The following is a 22,416-nucleotide window of genomic DNA, read 5'->3' as shown; positions in this document are numbered from 1 at the left end:
GCCTGCTCTGCTGCAGCTGTATACAGCCGTAACATTCTGAATTCCCGCCATATTAGGCACATTTCCCTTATAGGCGTTGCGTCCACATTATCTATCGCTTTTATCGCGCTTGCCAAAGCTGCACATAATTTATACTATACGTATCAGAAGCAAATGTTGATGTATAGGCCTAACAGCTTCATGTTGTTTTTTTTTTTTTTATAATTATGATTGTATCATATTAATTTGAAATTATAGTGCTTCTTATTCTCGGTCACTTTTATGATACCATAGCATATAAAGAACCATTAACTTGTAGCTTAAACCTATTTTTATTTTTGTTTATTATTATTATTATTTTTTTTTTTTACAGAACACCACATTTACAGTTGCAATCTTTCTGCATTTGAGAAGTTGAGTATAGACCGATAGTCATATTTACAATTATATTCGGAATTAATGCTTTAAAGGCCGTCGTCGTATCGTTTTGTATTCACAAATCTTATACTGAAATAAGTGATTGCTTGATTACTTTCGGGTAAAGGAACCACCGGAAAAGGAACGCATTTATCTCTTTATTTTTTTTTCTTAACGAACCTAAGCTAATAGCGAACCATATGAATTGTGTGATCTATGAACCTTCAGAATAATCAATAACCCCCCCCCCCAACAAAAGGAAGCATTTCGTAGTGCGTCTCAGTACTCCTGTGTTTGTTTTTAAGGATGTGGCTTCTCTTTATGATTGCGATTGATGTTCAACTATTTCTTTCCCGCAAGCTTGAAAAAGAAGAAGCTAAAATTCAGGCAAGGAGACGAGTTTTCTTCCATAAGATACAATCATTAAGACATACATTTATTCCCAAAAGTTGTGTGATTGCTTATGCGCTAAAGAATTTTGCCCATTATATGTATCAGGCACTAAACAAAACAGTTGAAATCTACTGAAAATTGAACTTCGTTTCCTTTCTTCTTTTTTTTTTTTTTTTTTTGGTGTGTAATTTCATTTCCATTTCAAGCGGGGATAGACGACTAGAAATTAGTTTGTCTATACTGGTGGGAGACATTAGTGTTCCAGTACATACTCCGCATTTAAACAGTTGTCATATTTTCGTAGTCATAATCAGATAATGGACACGTGATATATTATAAAAATGAAAATACAAAACAACGAACACGTCATATGTACAAACATTATTAGCTTCAATGAATTATACTTACCTGAAATATTCTGCATAAAAAAAAACACGTGTGCCAGTTAAACAATATCAAATTAAACAATATCATAGAATTAATAGAACACACAGCGATATCATGCACGGCAGATCAAATCAAGTTCAGTTGGTGAGAAAGCTCATTGAAGTTATAAAGTTGACTTATTTACGTTTTCCTTTCTATTTATGAAAACAGAATTACATTGTATATCTATTGAAGCGGATTGTCTCTGTTGCAAACTATTGCCAAAGATAGCATTGTTAATCTTCTGAGCAAATCCGAATCCTTAAAGTACTGTAATTTTTGCTTGAATTGATAATGTAATAACCCATATGACTTTGTAAAGGACTCGCAAATTTAAGGTTTCAAACCGAATACTAAAACATTACATTGTACACGGTCTATTTCAAAAAATCATTTGAATGCGTTGTGTTAGCATTTAATAGCATCAATCTGCCTTTTATTTTCCGTACGTAAAGCGCGCAAAAACGTAACCGACATTACCAAATACAGTGAAATGCCTTGTACGGCGTGATATTATCATTAGAAGTATATCCCATTCCTTTTACTTTTCTTTGCTTGAAGCAGTAGTCAAACCATGTGTCATTTTCGAAGCGACATCACTTGGGAATTAGAATGTATGAAGATGATCGTTACTCGTGTATTTCGCGCTATTATTATAGCATTTGCATTTTCCAACTGTTATTGACAGTATTTTGTTACTGTGTTACGATTACGAATGTCGGTTATCAATTCAAAAGACTAGTTCATCAATCGAACGATAAAGGTAATAGTTGTGTTGAAAGTAGTTCGGTACAAGTTCAAAACGCAATCGAAGTCATCGTCACAGGGTGAACTAATAGCTCTCTAAAAAACTTGTTTAGGCCGTAAAGATTGGCGTATGCAATCTTTGTAGAAAGTTTTGACTGAGGCCATCTTTTGAGTATTTTGAGAAATTATATGAAGATTTTTTTTTTTAAATTATGTAAAGAATTAGTTTGATTTTGACTATGAGAATAAAAAGGCGCGGTTACCTCAATCATGTCGTAGTTCGATTAGGCATGATGGGTAAAGTGAATTCATGACTTGTTGAGAGAGAGAGAGAGAAGAGAGAGAGAGAGAGAGAGAGAGAGGCCAAGCAAGAGGCAATAGGCTACTTGTTCATAATGCCCACTGACAGACACAAACAAGGTATATCACAGCTAGTAGACGCTTATAATTGACCATGTCAGTTACGCTGGGGTCGCTCATAACACACAAAGGGCCTCCATGGAACACGTCAATTTCTATATGTGGGACAGTACAATATTTTCGCGATTTCGTGCCGAGTAAAGGAATGATATCCTTATGATTTCTGCTGGCGCGCGCTGCTGACCCATCAAATCATCACGTTACACCTTAGGTATCATCTTATAGCTGGATAATAATTTTCCTTTTACATGGTATGCGTTCGTTAGTGCCCTACAATGAAAAAGAAGACTCTTTGGGGAATTTTAGACGAGTATGTGAACCCATTATTTCCGGGACATCGGTAATGAATTAGCCATGCACGAAGTCGATGACCTTTCATGTCGCTCTTGGAAAATTTAAACAATATTGCATTCAGGTTTTAACCTTAACCTGTCAAATTAAAAAAAAAAAATCATGTGAAAACGTAATTCAGTGATCATGATCTGCGGGGTCAACTCGAGGTCACCCGTGCGAGAACTTGGATATTCTAGACGGGGTTTTTCGGCTTGCCGACTGACTGGCAATAAGCAAGCAAGGGTTTGAAGCTCCTTGGCGCAAGTAACAAGCCTTTCGTATTGTCGGGAATCGTCTCATTTCACGCTTGCGCTGAAACTGTCGGCCGGGGAATGGCGCATGGACTCGCACGCGGTATACACCTGATACACACGTACCGTGTAAGCACTGCGGGAACCAGGGAGGTGAGATGGGATCATGCGGGAACCAAGCACTGGCGGCACGGGGCCGTGCGAAATCGCACCCAAAAGCCGCACGGGTCCGTGCGCCCGACCCGCACGGGACCGTGCGCCCGACCCGCACGGGTCCGTGCGACAGCGTGCGAGGGAGTATGGATCCGCACGCAGGCGTGCGGATCTGCACGGGGGCGTGCAGATCCGCACGGAGGTGCACGACTACGCACGGGTGCGTACAGGGGCGCACGGAGCCATACGCTCCCGTGCGAGATCGCACGAACCTGCACGCAGCCGCACGAAGCGACCCCGTGCGCAGTGCGTGCGGGAGTAACATAACATAATGGTCTGACTGTACTTCAAATTATGATTAAAGGTAAAGACTCAAAATCAGACAAGTTGACGTGTTATGTCTATGGGAGGTGATTTTTTTTTTTTAAACAATGCATTGAATTGACAACGTTTAAGCACCTTTATTTCAGCTGATTTTGCTCCATTTCCTCTGAAACTTAAGTATGTGGTAGCTCAGACAATAAGCTGCAGTAATCATGCATTTTATTTTTTTTCAAATCTCCTCATCAGGTTGATAATTTTGCAGCTAAAAACTGAAAATGAGAATGGAATGTGGACCAAACGATTCCTGAATCATCTTTCACATATAAGCTTACGTTCCTCATATTTTCTCGTCAAGACGTACATGGCCGAGAGGATAAAGGCGACGTCACAAGAGACGTGAGGTTGCATACGTACGGGTTCGAACCCCATAAGAGCACGAAACAATTACAATGCTTACATCTTTTGCTTTTTTTTCTTTTATGGAGTATTCACCTTCGTCCATGTAGAAATCACGTTTTCATGTAAACGTACACACACACACAGGTACACACACACACACACACACATACAATATCCCTTTGTTTTGTGCTGGAGACCACATTGCTTTGACAGGCAACTTGGACTTGAAATTACAAATGTTAAAGTGAAGATGACTCTTAAAAGACCGCATGGCCATGTTTGATTTTCTTTTACAATATAAAGACCTATTGGTAAATACTCATTCACATATCCTTTCCAATCAACTTACTTGGACACGCCGACACCACACGAAATTTTCAATTGGTTGCATGACAGAAACAATTTCATCTGAATTATGTAGGACTGTATAAAGAATTGGACTTCACGAATATTTCTCAATATTACTTCAAGTCGCTACTTAACATTATTTTCGTTGTCGATCACTGAAAATGAGAATGGAATCTGGTCGAAACGATTCCCGATTTATCTTTGCAACTGTATATTGATCGAATCTACGCGGCCACTCGTGGGAAGTTGAATAGCGCTATCAGTCACTTGACGTATATCGCCAAAAAACTGAATATCAATGTAAATTTGTGTTGTGTATAGCATCCATAGATAGATTTAAGTTTCGCAAAAGATCTTCGGATCTTCCGTGAGGCAGAATCGCTTAGCACGCTGCGTGTTTATAATGCCCGACCGGAAGGAGAGAAGTTAATGGAGTCCCGCAGGACTTTTTCCTTTTATTTCTTTTTTCTTTTTTTTCTGCAGTTCAGCTTCACTCTGATGTCATGAACACAGCTACTCTATTTCCCTTGTTTTGTATTGGAGTTTGGAGGTTGGGCTTGCTTCTTTAATTTTGTCACACGTGATGTTGTAAATTGCCCCTTGAAACAGTACCCCGCTTGCCACCATTCGTTTTCTCTTTCCTTTTCTCTTCATTTGTTCTTGTTATACTGTAGAAGGATATTTAGGAACGTGTACGTTTACATAACTAACAGGAATGGGAACTGAATTAATTAACTCTAGTCCAGGACAGGTGCATGGCGTCTCGCTTTGTATCTCTTTGGAATTCCAGGTTGTCGGTTATTGTTTGACCAAATAACGGAGTTAAAGACAGGCAGGGAAGGAAGTGACTTGATATTGCTTCATAATGAGGAATTTCGGGCAACACCTTTCCAAGTGTAGTGATTATGACGGGGTTCTCTGTCGTTTATTTTCGTCATGGCTGTTTCACTAGTTTAGCCATAGGTGATATTATGTTGTTGGCATCTGGGAGAATAGAACAGATGAGTACCAAACTGGAATAGCCCTATAAGCAATGTGGTAAGCGTTCAATTTTTTGCATTATCTTTCTTCTTTAAAGTCAATCACTACTGATCGAAATACACAATATTATATGACACGTTCCATTGGTAGTTTAGGAAAAGGGAGTTAATGCACGATGCAATGATAAATGTGCTACCATTGATTTTAGAGACGTCATTGTGGTGTGGTACTGGTGATGGTAAGGGAACCATAGATTGCTTTTAAAGTAATGAGACAATCATTGGACCTTTGCATCAAACCGTATTCCCATCTAGAATATAATGCATGTTCGTGCGGCGTTTTTTTTTTTAAATCCTGACGTGGACATTTTCTTTTTCTTGTTTTTAATTTAAGAATGTTATATCTAAATTTGTTTCTTTCCCCTAACATGTTTTTTGGTTGAATATAAAGTTGGACGTTCCGTGACCGAGCAGCGATTTAGTTACAGTTTCAATGCATCTTGTTTACCATCTTCTCTGACATTAAATTGATGGTTTTTATATTTGACATTGTCTGTCTATTTGCCTGTTTATGCTCATAAAACACTGCTATAACAACTAATACATTTGCTTCACTTGTCACACGCAATGATATGGATTGCAGTTGTGCATGCAGTTTTACTTCCGCCACCTTTCGTTTTTCTCTCCCCTTTTCCCTCACTTTGGTTTTGTTATACTGCAGATGGGAATGATTACAATAACATAACCCAACTTGAAGTAGGAATGAGAACTGAATAGATTAACTCTAGGCCAGGTGTATATAGCGTCTCGCTCATCTCTTTGAAATTTCAGGTTGTCATTGTTCGATCAACGGAGTTGAAGACAGGCTTTATGTTGCTATAAAGGTATCTCGCGCCACATGAATGGAATGCATACGCTGTTTAGTATTAGTAATGAATTTTTTCATGTCCATCCCTGCCAATAAAAGTGAAGTGTGTTTGACGGGGTTCTGTGTCATTCTGCCTATGAGAAAGCAAAGTTTTATTTTCGCCATGGCTGTTTCTCTATGCGTGGCCGTGGGTGATGGGTGTTGTTGGCATCTGGGCAGAAAAGAACCGAGTATCATGCTATAATACCCCCCCCCCCCCCCCGTTAGGTTCTAAGCGTTCAATGCGGTGATATAATATTATCTCTCTTCTTTATTATGTCAATCACTGCTGATGGAATTACAGAATTATGTTATGACACGTTTCACTCAAAGCTTAAAAAACAAAGTTTATGCACGATACAAGTAATGGTGCATGAGTCATATAGGCCATTGATTTTAGATGAGAAATTATGATATGCCTATAGTAGTGGTGTCATTGATTAGGAATTAATGACACAATTAAGCACTCCTTCCACTTCTAACTGTCCCCTTTGAATGTGTGTCGATCACGTGAGATCGTCATAAATTATCATTCACGTATAAGCTTACGTTCAAAGTGTACTCTTAGTTGGAGGAGACCTATAGTTACATGGTTAAAGGCGATGTCTCTTTCGCTGGAGCCGTACGTTTGGCCCGTGTTTCTTTTGCCCTTTTCTCTTTAATTGAGGCATCACTTTCGTCCAGGATAAATCACATTCTCATGTAAACAGACTCACTTGCTCAATATCCCTTGTTTTGTATCGGAGGCTTCATTGGTTTTACTGCTGGTAAATCTCACAGGCTTGTATATAGCTGTAAGAGCTCTCTGAAAGAATCATTATGATAACAAGATTAGAGGGAGTCATAATGGTCAAAGGTCATGTTTTAAAAGGCCACTGTTAAAGCCAAGATGGTTATAAACACTTAATTGTCATGTTTTATTTGTACGTGTCGAGGATCACTTGGACCCCGTTTACAGTGCGAGGCTCGGCCGCGGCTCGGCCGCGCCGAGCCCACCTTCATTTCGGTGTAAATTATGCGCAAAAGGCCCAATGCGGGGCCAAAATTGGCCTCGCATTAGGCCACGCTCTGGAGGTGGTCTCGGCCGCGGCCGAGCCGCGGTCGCGCCCGGCCTTTTTCTCAGTGTATCAAACGCAAACTGGGCTAAATGCGCGGCCAATTTTAGTCTGGTTTCCAAACCCTAGCCTGTACTATTTCGCTATTCAGGATATTAACCACTTCAACGTCGAAAACTAGTATATAGTTTAAGGTAGTTTTGTCCTGCAAAGGATTTTCTCCTTCGGCAAAGGCCTTTGCCCGAACGGCGACTTTGTCGCCACGGAATTCAGTTGGCAAAGGATCTGAAAACCAGACAATACCAAATTGCGTTTGTTTACAAGTAGAGCGCCACTACGACAAAATACTGAAAGGTTTGAATCAAAAGCGCGGCCGAGCCCGGCAGTGTAAACGGACTAACTTGCGGGGCTCGGCCTCGCAATTGAGGTTGGCCGTGGCCGCGGCAAATGTGATCTCAATAATGTAGGCCCAAAAAAGTTCAACTAAGTATCTCATTATAACTTCAAGGTGCTATATTACATTCTTTTCTTTGTCGATCACGGATGACCGACATCTGATGACCCCCAGCGTATCACCTAACTCGTCTTCAGTGTGACGAGTTTCATATCTCGTTTTTTAGGTGATACGCTATCAGCGTATCACCTATTGTAATTGTCAAAATTTCTCTTTTTTTTATTCTTCTTTCTTTCTGCCACATTTTGTGTCGTCAATATCTCAACAATGACATCACGGAATGACATGACATTTTCAGTCAACATGTCTCATAACAATATCTAGCCACAATAAGGTTTTCATGACAGTAACATATCTATGACGTCATCTAGGCGCCATTTTGTGATTTTCGGACCTTGTCACATGATCAATCATAACTTCATAACTAGATGTCATTTCTGTATCATTTTCGCTGGACATAAAGTTCAGGTCACGCTCTATCTTACTTTCTAACGCTAGTTACCCAGGTCATCATTAGGCGCGCGTAAGCGCGCGTCAAAATTTTAAAAGGCTCAAAACGACTTCCCAATGGGAAATCTCGAAGTTTCAGACAATTATAAGCGTTTCAAACATTTTCTCGCGTGCGCGTCCGTCCGCGCAATTTCGCGCGCAGAGCGCTTAAGAAACATGGAAATGCAATTTTTTTGACTGATTTGGATTCCTGATACTTTGAGTAACAGTATCCATTGATTTCCGATCGATTTCGACCCATAACAAAGGAATGCACAGGCGTCAAAGTTGAAATTCCGCACGCGCGTCTTTCTGCAAATATAGTGAAAAAACATGTCTTTGCTTATTTCGTCATAGCTCTTTAAATCGTCCGTTGACCCTATATTTCTATTGCATATTACAAAAGCATATGAATTGTAAATAACATTCCAAGTATCAATATTGCCAGAGAAACGCGATGACGTCATCAAATCTTCATTTTATATAAAAAAAGTGGAATTGATTTTTTTGAGGTACTGTTTCTGACATTCATTTGCTCGTATCTCTGTTGTTTAAGCTCAATATTATCCCAAATTCAGATATGTTGTACTTTGAACATTTGCCTCTCAAGTCCATGTGATGGTTTTGATATATGATGACGTCATCATACTAGAAATTGTGATTAAAGGTAAAGACTCAAAATCAGACAAGTTTACGTGTTATGTCTATGGGAGGTGATTTTTTTTCAAACCATGCATTGACTTGACAACGTTTAAGCACCTTTACCTCATCTGATTTTGCTCCATTTCCTCTGAAACATAAATATGTTGTAGCTGAGACAATAAGCTGCAGTCATCATGCATTTTATATTTTCAAATCTCCTCATCAGGTCGACAATTTTGTAGTTAAAAACTGAAAATGAGAATGCAATCTGTACGGAATGATTCCCGATTGTTCTTTGCAACTGTATATTGGTCGAATCCACGCGGCCACTTGTGGGAAGTTGAATAGCGCCATCTCAGTCAGCACTGTCACGACAGTATTATCATACATTTAAGTTTCGCATAGAATCTCCAGGACAGCCATATGGCGTAATCGCTTAGCGCGCTGGGTGTTCATAACGCCATACCGGAAGGCGAGAAGTTCGACTCCCGCGGAAGTTTTCTCTTTCTTTTTTTTTTTTTTTTTCCGGCAATTCAGCTTTACTCCGATGTCATTTATCGTATTATTTTACCAAGTATACGTAACCCGTGAACACGGCTGCTCTATTTCCCTCGTTTTGTATTGGAGTTTGGAGATTGGGTTTGCTTCATTAATTTTGTCACACTTAATGTTGTAAATTGCCCCTTGTTACAGTGTCCCGCTTGCCACCTTTCGTTTGCTCTTTCCTTTTCTCTTCATTGGTTCTTGTAATATTGTAACAGGATAGGTAGGAACATGTACGTTTAGATAACTGGCAGGAATGGGAGCTGAATTGATTAACTCTAGTCCAGGTGTATGGCGTCTCGCTCATCTCTTTGAAATTCCAGGTTGTTATTGTTTGACCCAATAACGGAGTTGTAGACAGGTTTTATGTTGCTATAGAGGTATCTTGTGCCACATGAATGGAAGGCATCACTGTTTAGTAGTAGTAATGAACTTTTTCATGTTGTAAATGATATAAAGATATGAATTTCACATCCAATCTTCGGGACAGCCGTGTGGCTTTATAGTCGCTTAGCGCGCTGCATGGTCATTATGCACTACCTTAGGACGAGATGTTCGGGACCCGCAGGACGCTATTATTTTTTTTTCTCTCTCTCTCTTTCTTTGTTTTTCTTTTGGCAGTTCAGCCTCATTCCGATGTCATTACCCCACGACACACAGTCACTCAAGTTCCCTTTTTTTTTTTTTTGTCGGAGGCTGGAGGTTGGATTTGCTTCATTTATCATACGTATTGTTTAAATTGCCCTTGGTACAGTGCCCCGCTTGCCACCTTTCCTTTTCTCTTTCCTTTTCTCTACGTTTGTTCCTGTTACACTGCACAAGACAGGTCGGAAAATAATTTACATAACTCAACTGGAGCAGGAATGGCAACTGAATAAATTAACTCTAGGACAGGTGTATGGCGTCTCGCTCGTCTCTTTGAAATTCCAGGTTGCTATTGTTTGACCCAATAACGGAATTGTAGACAGGTTTTATGCTGCTATAGAGGTATCTTGTGCCACATGAGTAGAAGGCATCACTGTTTAGTAGTAGTAATGAACTTTTTCATGTCCCTCCATGTCAATTATAGTGTGTTCAAAGGGGTTGTGTGTCTATCTGCCAAAGAAAAGGACAACCTTATTTTCGCCATGGCTATTTCTCTATACGTAACCGTAGGTGATGAGTGTTGTTGGTATCTGAGCAGTGAATAACACAACATCAGGCTAAAATCCCCCTTTTATACGCGCTAAGCGTTCAATTTGATATATCTTTATTTATGTAGTCAATCACTGCTAATGGCGTTACAGAATTATGTTATAACACCTTTCACTGAAAGTTTATAAAGCAAAGTTTATGGACAAGGCAAGCAATTGTACATGAATAATACCAATGATTTCAGAGGGAAATTATGGTATACCTAAATGTAAGGGTATCATTGCTTTGGAATTGCTGAAACAATATCTTGGCACGAGGTCTTCCACCTCTAATAACTGATCCCTTTAAAGATGTGTCGGTCACGGGTGATCGTCATGATTCATCTTTCACGTAGAAGCTTCCGTTCCACACTCTTAGTTCGAGAAGACTTACCATCATACTTCAAATTGTGATTAAAGGTAAAGACTCAAAATCAGACAAGTTGACGTGTTATGTCTAAGGGAGGTGATTTTTTTATTTTAACCATGCATTGACTTGACAACGTTTCACCACCTTTATTTCAGCTGATTTTGCTCCATTTCCTCTGAAACTTAAGTATGTGGTAGCTCAGACAATAAGCTGCAGTAATCATGCATTTTATTTTTTCAAATCTCCTCATCAGGTTGATAATTTTGCAGCTAAAAACTGAAAATGCGAATGGAATGTGGACGAAACGATTCCTGATTCATCTTTCACATACATAAGTTTACATTCCTCATATTTTCTCGTCGAGACGTATGGCCGAGAGGATAAAGGCGACGTCACAAGATACGTGAGGTTGCACACGTACGGGTTCGAACCCCATAAGAACACGAAACGAAATACTTACATCTTTTGCTTTTTTTCTTTTATGGAGTATTCACCTTCGTCCATGTAGAAATCACGTTTTCATGTAAACGTACACACACACACACACACACACACACACACACACACACACACAATATCCCTTTGTTTTGTGTTGGAGACCACATTGCTTTGACTGGCAACTTGGACTTGAAATTACAAATGTTAAAGTGAAGATGGCTCTTAAAAGACCGCATGGCCATGTTTGATTTTTTTTTTTACAATATAAAGACCTATTGGTAAATATTCATTCACATATCCTTTCCAATCAACTTACTTGGACACGCCGACACCACACGAAATTTTCAATTGGTTGCATGACAGAAACAATTTCATCTGAATTATGTAGGACTGCATAAAGAATTGGACTTCACGAATATTTCTCAATATTATATTATACTTCAAGTCGCTACTTAACATTATTTTCGTTGTCGATCACTGAAAATGAGAATGGAATCTGGTCGAAACGATTCCCGATTTATCTTTGTAACTGTATATTGATCGAATCCACGCGGCCACTCGTGGGAAGTTGAACAGCGCTATCAGTCACTTGACGTATATCGCCAAAAAATTGAATATCAATGTAAATTTGTGTTGTGTATAGCATACATAGATAGATTTAAGTTTCGCACAGGATCTTCGGATCTTCCGTGTGGCAGAATCGCTTAGCACGCTGCGTGTTTATAATGCCCGACCGGAAGGAGAGAAGTTAATCGAGTCCCGCAGGACTTTTTCCTTTTATTTCTTTTTTCTTTTCTTTTTTTCAGCAGTTCAGCTTCACTCTGATGTCATGAACACAGCTACTCTATTTCCCTTGTTTTGTATTGGAGTTTGGAGGTTGGGTTTGCTTCATTAATTTTGTCACGCGTAATGTTGTAAATTGCCCCTTGAAACAGTGCCACGCTTGCTACCATTCTTTTTCTCTTTCCTTTTCTCTTCATTTAGATTTTGTTCTTGTTATACTGTAGCAGGATATTTAGGAACGTGTACGTTTACATAACTAACAGGAATGGGAACTGAATTAATTAACTCTAGTCCAGGTGTATGGCGTCTCGCTTATCTGTTTAGAATTCCAGGTTGTTATTGTTTGACAAAAACGGAGTTAAAGACAGGCAGGGAAGGAAGTGACTTGATATTGCTTCATATTATATGAGGAATTTCGGGCAATACCTTTCCAATTAGTGTAGTGATTTTGACAGGGTTCTCTGTCGTTTATTTTCGTCATGGCTGTTTCACTAGTTTAGCCATAGGTGATATGTGTTGTTGGCATCTGGGAGAATAGAACAGATCAGTACCAAACTGGAATAGCCCTATAAGCAATGTGGTAAGCATTCAATTTGTTGCATTATCTTTCTTCTTTAAGGTCAATCACTACTGATCGAATTACACCATATAATATGGCACGTTTCACTGGTAGTTTAGGAAAAGGGAGCTAATTCAATGCAAGATACAATGATATGTGCTACCATTGATTTTAGAGACGTCATTGTGGTGTGGTGCTGGTGGTGGTAAGGGAATCATTGCTTTTAAATTAATGAGACAATCCTTGGAACTTTGCATCAAGAATATAATGCATGTTCGTGCGGCGTTTTTTTTTTTTTAATCCTGACGTGGACATTATTTTTCTTTATCTTGTTTTTAATTCAAGAATGTTATATCTGAATATGTTCGATTTAGTTACGGTTTCAATGCATCTTGTTTACCATCTTCTCTGACATTAAATTGATGGTTTTTAAATTTGACATTGTCTGTCTATTTGTCTGTTTATGCTCATAAAACACTGCTATAACAACTAAAACATTTGTTTCACTTGTCACACGCAATGCTATGGATTGCAGTTGTGCATGCAGTTTTCCTTTTGCCACCTCTCGTTTTTCTCTCCCCTTTTCCCTCACTTTGGTTTTGTTATACTGCAGATGGGAATGATTACAATAACATAACCCAACCTGAAGTAGGAATGAGAACTGAATAAATTAACTCTAGGCCAGGTGTATATAGCGTCTCGCTCATCTCTTTGAAATTTCAGGTTGTCATTGTTCTATCAACGGAGTTGAAGACAGGCTTTATGTTGCTATAGAGGTATCTAGCTCCACATGAATGGAATGCATACGCTGTTTAGTATTAGTAATGAACTTTTTCATGTCCATCCCTGCCAAGAAAAGTGTGTTTGACGGGGTTCTGTGTCATTGTGCCTATGAGAAAGCAAAGTTTTATTTTCGCCATGGCTGTTTCTCTATGCGTAGCCGTGAGTGATGGATGTTGTTGGCATCTAGCTGGGCAGTAAAAAACCGAGTATCATGCTATAATACCCCCCCCCCCCCCGTTAGGTTCTAAGCGTTCAATGTGATATATATTTCTTCTTCATTATGTCAATCACTGCTGATGGAATTACAGAATTATGCTATGACACGTTTCACTCAAAGCTTAAAAAGCAAAGTTTATGCACTATACAAGTAATGGTGCATGAATCCTATAGACCATTGATTTTAGATGAGAAATTATGATATGCCTATAGTAGGGATGTCATTGATTGGGAATTAATGACACGATTAAGCATTTTCATAATCCTTATCCTTCACTCTAACCTCCGTGAAAATATCATATTTGAATTCAACCAATAAGATGGTAAAAAATGCATGCATTCATGTTTTATCAATATACAATGTATGGACTTTCCAAACATTCAACAGCGATTATCTCAAAATGAACATTGTGTGGGTTAGCACTATATTGCATCGACCCTTTCAATTGTCTATCAAGTTCATGTCGATGTTTTCTAATTTGATGACGTCATCATACTAGAAGTTGTGATTAAAGGCAAGATATCAAAATCAGCGAAGATTACTAATCGCTGCCTCATGTTCCTGTGTTTGATCGTCCAGTCAATACCAAACTGACGACATACGTTGAATATGTTATACTTTGAACAATTGTCTATCAAGTCCATGTCGATGTTTTCTAATTTGATGACGTCATCATACCAGAAGTTGTGATTAAAGGCAAGATATCAAAATCAGCGAAGATTATGTGTTATGTCTATGGGGGGATTTTTTTTTTTTAACCATGCATAGACGATAACGCTCAAGCACTTTTACCTCACTTGATTTTGCTTCATTTCCTCTGAAACTTAAGTATGTTGTAGCTGAGACAATAAGCTGCAGTAATCATACATTTTATTTTTTTTCAAATCTTCTCATCAGGTTGACAATTTTGCAGCTTAAAACTGAAAATGAGAATGGAAGGTGGACGAAACGATTCCTGATTCATCTTTCACATACATAAGTTTACGTTCCTCATATTTTCTCGTCGAGACGTATGGCCGAGTGGTTAAAGGCGACGTCTCAGAGACGTGAGGTTGCACACATTCATTCATTCATTCATTTTCATTTTCATTTCATTTATTTCATTCCTTCTTTCTTTTTCGTCAAACATAACACGAAATGTATCAGAAGATATAACATAGGCATGTATTCGACTTTACATGGTAGATAATGGTTAACAAATACGAAATTATACATGCATACCGGCAAAATACAAAGTTATGTTTGGAGGATAAAAAAAAAGAAAGAACTGAGAGGTTCACTGAAAAGCATGCTTGTAAATTGTGAACCACTCCAAAGGATTCTTGTGAATACATTAAACTTTTTTTTTTTTTTTTTTTTTAACAAAGACAGGAGAGAACAAGACAGTAGAAACACAACGACATTACATGACTTTACAGTAGGGTATACCATGACACATGCGGGTTCGAACCCCACAAGATCACGAAACAAAATACTTAGCCATTTTACTTTTTTTTTCTTCAGTGGTGTATTACATATTCGTCCATGTAGAAATCACGTTCGTATAGAAACGCACCTATACACACACACACACAATATCCCTCTTTCTTGTGTTGGAGACCACATTGCTTCGATTGCTGCAAAATTTTGCAGGCTGACTTTATCAAACCGATTATAGTATAAGTAATGACGACTACGGAGGTGTTGTACTTTGAACAATTGTCTTTCAAGACCATGTCATTGTTTTGTACTTTGATGACGTCATCACACTGAAAATTGTGATTAGAGGTAAAGACGCAAAATCGGACAAGTTTACGTGTTATGTCTATGGGAGGTGATTTTTCTTTTAAACCATGCATTGACTTGACAACGTTTAAGCACCTTTATCTCAGCTGATTTTGCTTCGTTTCCTCTGAAACTAAAGTATGTTGTAGCTGAGACAATAAGCTGCAGTAATCATGCATTTTATTCTTTGAAATCTCCTCATCAGGTTGACAATTTTGCAGTTTAAAACTGAAAATGAGAATGGAATGTGGACGAAACGATTCCTGATTCATCTTTCACACACATAAGTTTACGTTCGTCATATTTTCTCGTCGAGACGTATGGCCGAGTGATTAAAGGCGACGTCTCAGAGAAGTGAGGTTGCATACGTGCGGGTTCGAACCCCACAAGATCACGAAACAAAATACTTTGCTATTTTACTTTTTTTTCTTCAATGGTGTATTACATATTCGTCCATGTAGAAGTCAAGTTCGTATATAAACGCACCTATACACACACACACACACACACACACACACAATATCCCTCTTTTTTGTGTTGGAGACCACATTGCTTCGACTGCTGCAAACTTTTGCAGGCTGACTTTGTCAAACCGATCATAGTATGTAATGACGACGACGGAGGTGTTGTACTTTGAAAAATTGTCTTTCAAGACCATGTCAATAAGCCAGTTCGGGGTTAGCTCATGGGCACATGGGTACAAATGACCTTTCTTCTTTCTCAGTTGATTAGGCACTCCACTAGTTTCAAGCGACAGAAGGCATGAGCTTGCCCAACGTAACAATTTATGGAATTCATCAGTCATGTTCAAACAAAGGATGAACTTGCATAGACCAGGTGACCAGAATGATCCTTCCATTGACATTTTGGAAAGCATCCATTTCATTATTTTGCATTGAATGTATTAACAATCTCTTTCTATTGATATTGTCAGACACCGCTTTTGCTGTCATGTGGATGTGCTGGCAAGCACCACTTATAGGGCTCAGTTGAATAATCATTACATTACAGATGCTTATCTCAGTGAATTTAAAAACCACCATGCTCTGCTGGTACAGATGACCTTTTTCTGCTCATGCTCAAAGTGGAACCCCGAACTGGCTTATTGTTTCGTACTTTGATGACGTCATCACACTGAAAATTGTGATTAAAGGCAAGGTATCAAAACCAGCCGATTATAGGTTTTATGTCTACGGCACGTATTTTTCCCAAGTCGCCAGAAATGGCATAGCGACATCAGTCGTTACAAGGCCGCATTTCCGTCTAGCAATGCAATACATGTTCACGCGGCCCCGTTTGTTGAGTGGGCATTGACTTTTTCCCCCTGTAATATCTATACATTTTTTTTTTTTTGCCTAACCATTTCCGTGGATGTCCCGTGGCCGAGTGGTTAGAGAAACGGATTTGCATGCACGCTGAATAATTTCAAGGTGCCTATATCACATTCGTTTCTTTGTCGATCACGGATGACCGACATCTGATGACCCCAAGCGTATCACCTAACTCGTCCTTAGTGTGACGAGTTTCATATCTCGTTTTTTATTCTTCTTTCTTTCTGCCACATTTTGTGTCGTCAATATCTCAATAATGACATTACGGAATGACATGACATTTTCAGTCAACATGTCTCATGACAAAATCTAGCCACAATAAGGTTTTCATGACAGTAACATATCTATGACGTCATCTAGGCGCCATTTTGTGATTTTCGGACCTTGTCACGTGATCGATCATAACTTCATAACTAGATGTTATTTCTGTATCATTTTCGGTGGACATGAAGTTCAGGTCACGCTCTATCTTACTTTTTAACGCTAGTTACACAGGTCATCATTACGCGCGCGTAAGCGCGCGTCAAAATTTTAAAAGACTCAAAACGACTTCCCAATGGGAAATCTCGAAGTTTCAGACAATTTTAAGCGTTTCAAACATTTTCTCGCGTGCGCGTCCGTCCGCGCAATTTCGCGCGCAGAGGGCGTAACCAACATGAAAATGCTATTTTTTTGACTGATTTGGATTCCTGATACTTTGAGTAACAATATCCACTGATTTCCGATCGATGTTGACCTATAACAAAGGAATGCGCTGGCGTCAAAGTTGAAATTTCGTGTGCGCGTCTATGTGGAAATATAGCGAAAAACATGTCTTTGTTTATTTCGCAATAGCTCTTTAAAAAGTCCGTTGACCCTATGTTTTTATTGCATATTACAAAAGCATATGAATTGAAAATAACGTTTCAAGTATCAATATTTCCCGAAATACATTATGACGTCATCATATCATCATCTGAAATCAAAAAAGTGGAATTAATTTTTTTGAGGTACTGTTTCTAACATTCATTTGCTCGTATCTCTGTTGTTTAAGCTCAATATTATCCCAAATTCACATATGTTGTACTTTTAACATTTGCCTTTCAGGTCCATGTCATGGTTTTGAAATTTGATGACGTCATCATACTTTAAATTGTGATTAAAAGTAAAGATGCAAAATCGGACAAGTTTACGTGTTATGTCTATGGGAAGTGATTTTTTTTAAAACCATCCATTGACTTGACAACGTTTAAGCACCTTTATCTCAGCTGATTTTGCTTCATTTCCTCTGAAATTTAAGTATGTTGTAGCTGAGACAATAAGCTGCAGTAATCATGCATTTTGTTCTTTGAAATCTTCTCATGAGGTTGACAATTTTGCAGTTTAAAACTGAAAATGAGAATGGAATGTGGACGAATCGATTCCTGATTCATCTTTCACATACATAAGTTTACGTTCCTCATATTTTCTCGTCGAGACGTATGGCCGAGTGGTTAAAGGCGCCGTCTCAGAGACGTGAGGTTGCACTCGTGCGGGTTCGAACCCCACAAGATCACGAAACAAAATACCTAGCTATTTTACTTTTTTTTTTCTTCAATGGTGTATTACACATTCGTCCATGTAGAAATTACGTTCGTATATAAACGCACCTATACACACACACACACACACACACACACAATATCCCTCTGTTTTGTGTTGGAGACCACATTGCTTCGACAGCTGCAGAATGTTGCATCCTGACTCTGTCAAATAGTATGTAATGACGACAACGGAGGTGTTGTACTTTGAGCAATTGTCTTTCAAGTCCATGTCATTGTTTTGTACTTTGATGACGTCATCACACTGAAAATTGTCATTAAAGGCAAGGTATCAAAATCAGCCGATTATAGGTTTTATGTCTGCGGGACGTATTTTTCCGAAATTGCTAGAAATGGCACAGCGACCTCAGTCGTTACAAGGCCGCATTTCCTTCTAGCAATGCAATACATGTTCACGCGGCCACAATTGTTGAGTGGGCATTGACTTTTTCCCCCTGTAATATCTATACATTTTTTTTTTTTTCGGCCTTACCGTTTCCGTGGATGTCCCGTGGCCGAGTGGTTAGAGAAACCGTTTTGCATGCACGCTCAATATAACTTCAAGGTGCCTATATCACATTCTTTTCTTTGTCGATCACAGATGACCGACATCTGATGACCCCAGGCGTATCACCTAACTCGTCAGTGTGACGAGTTTCATGTCTCGTTTTTATTCTTCTTTCTTTCTGGACAATTTTGTGTCGTCAATATCTCAAGAATGACATTACGAAATAACATGACATTTTCAGTCAACATGTCTCATGACAAAATCTAGCCACAATAAGGTTTTCATGACAGTTACATATCTATGACGTCATCTAGGCGCCATTTTGTGATTTTCGGACCTTGTCACATGATCGATCATAACTTCATAACTAGATGTCATTTCTGTATCATTTTCGCTGGACATGAAGTTCAGGTCACGCTCTATCTTACTTTTTAACGCTAGTTACACAGGTCATCATTAGGCGCGCGTAAGCGCGCGTCAAAATTTTAAAAGGCTCAAAACGACTTCCCAATGGGAAATCTCGAAGTTTCAGACAATTTTAAGCGTTTCACACATTTTCTCGCGTGCGCGTCCGTCCGCGCAATTTCGCGCGCAGAGCCCGTAAGCAACATGAAAATGCAATTTTTTTGACTGATTTGGATTCCTGATACTTTGAGTAATAATATCCATTGATTTCCGATCGATTACGACCTATAACAAAGGAATGCACTGGCGTCAAAGTTGAAATTCCGCGTGCGCGTCTTTCTGCAAATATAGTGAAAAAACATGTCTTTGTTTATTTCGCCATAGCTCTTTAAATCGTCCGTTGACCCTATATTTCTATTGCATATTACAAAAGTATTTGAATTGTAAGTAACATTCCAAGTATCAGTATTGCCAGGAATACGCGATGACGTCATCATATCGTCATTTTAAATCAAAAAAGTGGAATTGATTTTTTTGAGGTACTGTTTCTGACATTCATTTGCTCGTATCTCTGTTGTTTAAGCTCAATATTACCCCAAATTCAGATATGTTGCACTTTGAACATTTGCCTTTCAAGGCCATGTGATGGTTTTGAAATATGATGACGTCATCATACTAGAAATTGTGATTAAAGGTAAAGACTCAAAATCAGACAAGTTTACGTGTTATGTCTATGGGAGGTGATTTTTTTTTAAACCATGCATTGACTTGACAACGTTTAAGCACCTTTACCTCATCTGATTTTACTCCATTTCCTCTGAAACATAAATATTTTGTAGCTGAGACAACAAGCTTTAGTAATCATGCATTTTATGTTTTCAAATCTCCTCATCAGGTTGACAATTTTGCAATTTAAAACTGAAAATGAGAATGCAATCTGTACGGAACGATTCCCAATTTTTCTTTGCAACTGTATATTGATCGAATCCACGCTGCCACTTGTGGGAAGTTGAATAGCGCCATCACAAGTCAACACTGTCACGATAGTATTTAGATTTAAGTTTCGAACTCGATCTTCAGGACAGCCATGTGGCATAATCGGTTAGCGCGCTGGTTGTTCATAACGCCATACCGGAAGGCGAGAGGTTCGACTCCCGCAGGACTTTTATCCGTTCATTCTTTTTTTTCTCTTTTTTTTCGGCAGTTCAGCTTTACTCCGATGTCATTTATCGTATTACTTTATCAAGTTGTAAATTGCCCCTTGTTACAGTGACCCGCTTGCCACCTTTCGTTTGATCGTTCCTTTTCTCTTCATTGGTTCTTGTTATATTGTAACAGGATAGGTAGGAACATGTACGTTTAGATAACTGGCAGGAATGGGAGCTGATATGATTAGCTCTAGTCCAGGTGTATGGCGTCTCGCTCATCTCTTTGAAATTCCAGGTTGTTATTGTTTGACCCAATATCGGAGTTGTATACAGGTTTTATGTTGCTATAGAGGTATCTTGTGCCACATGAATGGAAGGCATCACTGTTTAGTAGTAATAATGAACCTTTTCATGTTGTAAATGATATAAAGATATGAATTTCACATCCAATCTTCGGGACAGCCGTGTGGCTTTATAGTCGCTTAGCGCGCTGCATGGTCATTATGCACTACCTTAGGACGAGATGTTCGGGACCGGCAGGACGCTATTATTTTTTTCTCTCTCTCTTTCTTTGTTTTTCTTTTGGCAGTTCAGCTTCATTCCGATGTCATTATCCCACGACACACAGTCACTCAAGTTCCTTTTTTTGTGTGTGTCGGAGGCTGGAGGTTGGATTTGCTTCATTTATCATACGTAATGTTGTAAATTGCCCTTGGTATACAGTGCCCCGCTTGCCACCTTTCGTTTTCTCTTTCCTTTTCTCTTCGTTTGTTCCTGTTATACACTGCACAAGACAGGTCGGAAAATAATTTACATAACTCAACTGGAGCAGGAATGGCAACTGAATAAATTAACTCTAGGCCAGGTGTATGGCGTCTCGCTCGTCTCTTTGAAATTCCAGGTTGTTATTGTTTGACCCAATAACGGAATTGTAGACAGGTTTTATGTTGCTATAGAGGTATCTTGTGCCACATGAGTAGAAGGCATCACTGTTTAGTAGTAGTAATGAACTTTTTCATGTCCCTCCATGTCAATTATAGTGTGCTCAAAGGGGTTGTGTGTTTATCTGCCAAAGAAAAGGAAAACCTTATTTTCGTCATGGCTATTTCTCTATACGTAACCGTAGGTGATGAGTGTTGTTGGTATCTGAGCAGTGAATAACACATCATCAGGCTAAAATCCCCCTTAGTTATACGCGCTAAGCGTTCAATTTGATATATCTTTATTTATGTAGTCAATCACTGCTAATGGAGTTACAGAATTATGTTATGACACCTTTCACTGAAAGTTTGTAAAGCAAAGTTTATGGACAAGGCAAGCAATTGTTCATGAATAATACCAATGATTTCAGAGGGAAATTATGGTATACCTAAATGTAAGGGTATCATTGCTTTGGAATTGCTGAGACAATATCTTGGCACGAGGGCTTCCACTTCTGATAACTGATCCCTTTGAAGATGTGTCGGTCACGGGTGATCATCGTGATTCATCTTTCACGTAGAAGCTTCCGTTCCACACTCTTAGTTCGAGAAGACTTACCATCATACTTCAAATTATGATTAAAGGTAAAGACTCAAAATCAGACAAGTTGACGTGTTATGTCTATGGGAGGTGATTTTTTTTAAAAACCATGCATTGACTTGACAACGTTTAAGCACCTTTATTTCAGCTGATTTTGCTCCATTTCCTCTGAAACGTAAGTATGTGGTAGCTCAGACAATAAGCTGCAGTAATCATGCATTTTATTTTTTTTTTTCAAATCTCCTCATCAGGTTGATAATTTTGCAGCTAAAAACTGAAAATGAGAATGGAATGTGGACCAAACGATTCCTGAATCATCTTTCACATATAAGCTTACGTTCCTCATATTTTCTCGTCAAGACGTACATGGCCGAGAGGATAAAGGCGACGTCACAAGAGACGTGAGGTTGCATACGTACGGGTTCGAACCCCATAAGAGCACGAAACAATTAAAATGCTTACATCTTTTGCTTTTTTTTCTTTTATGGAGTATTCACCTTCGTCCATGTAGAAATCACGTTTTCATGTAAACGTACACACACACACAGGTACACACACACACACACACACATACAATATCCCTTTGTTTTGTGCTGGA

The sequence above is a fragment of the Diadema setosum genome, chromosome 7 (assembly GCF_964275005.1).
Source record: "Diadema setosum chromosome 7, eeDiaSeto1, whole genome shotgun sequence".
Taxonomy (NCBI): Eukaryota; Metazoa; Echinodermata; class Echinoidea; order Diadematoida; family Diadematidae; genus Diadema; species Diadema setosum.
The sequence above is the reverse complement of the archived record's forward strand: the minus strand, read 5'-3'. Positions refer to the sequence as shown.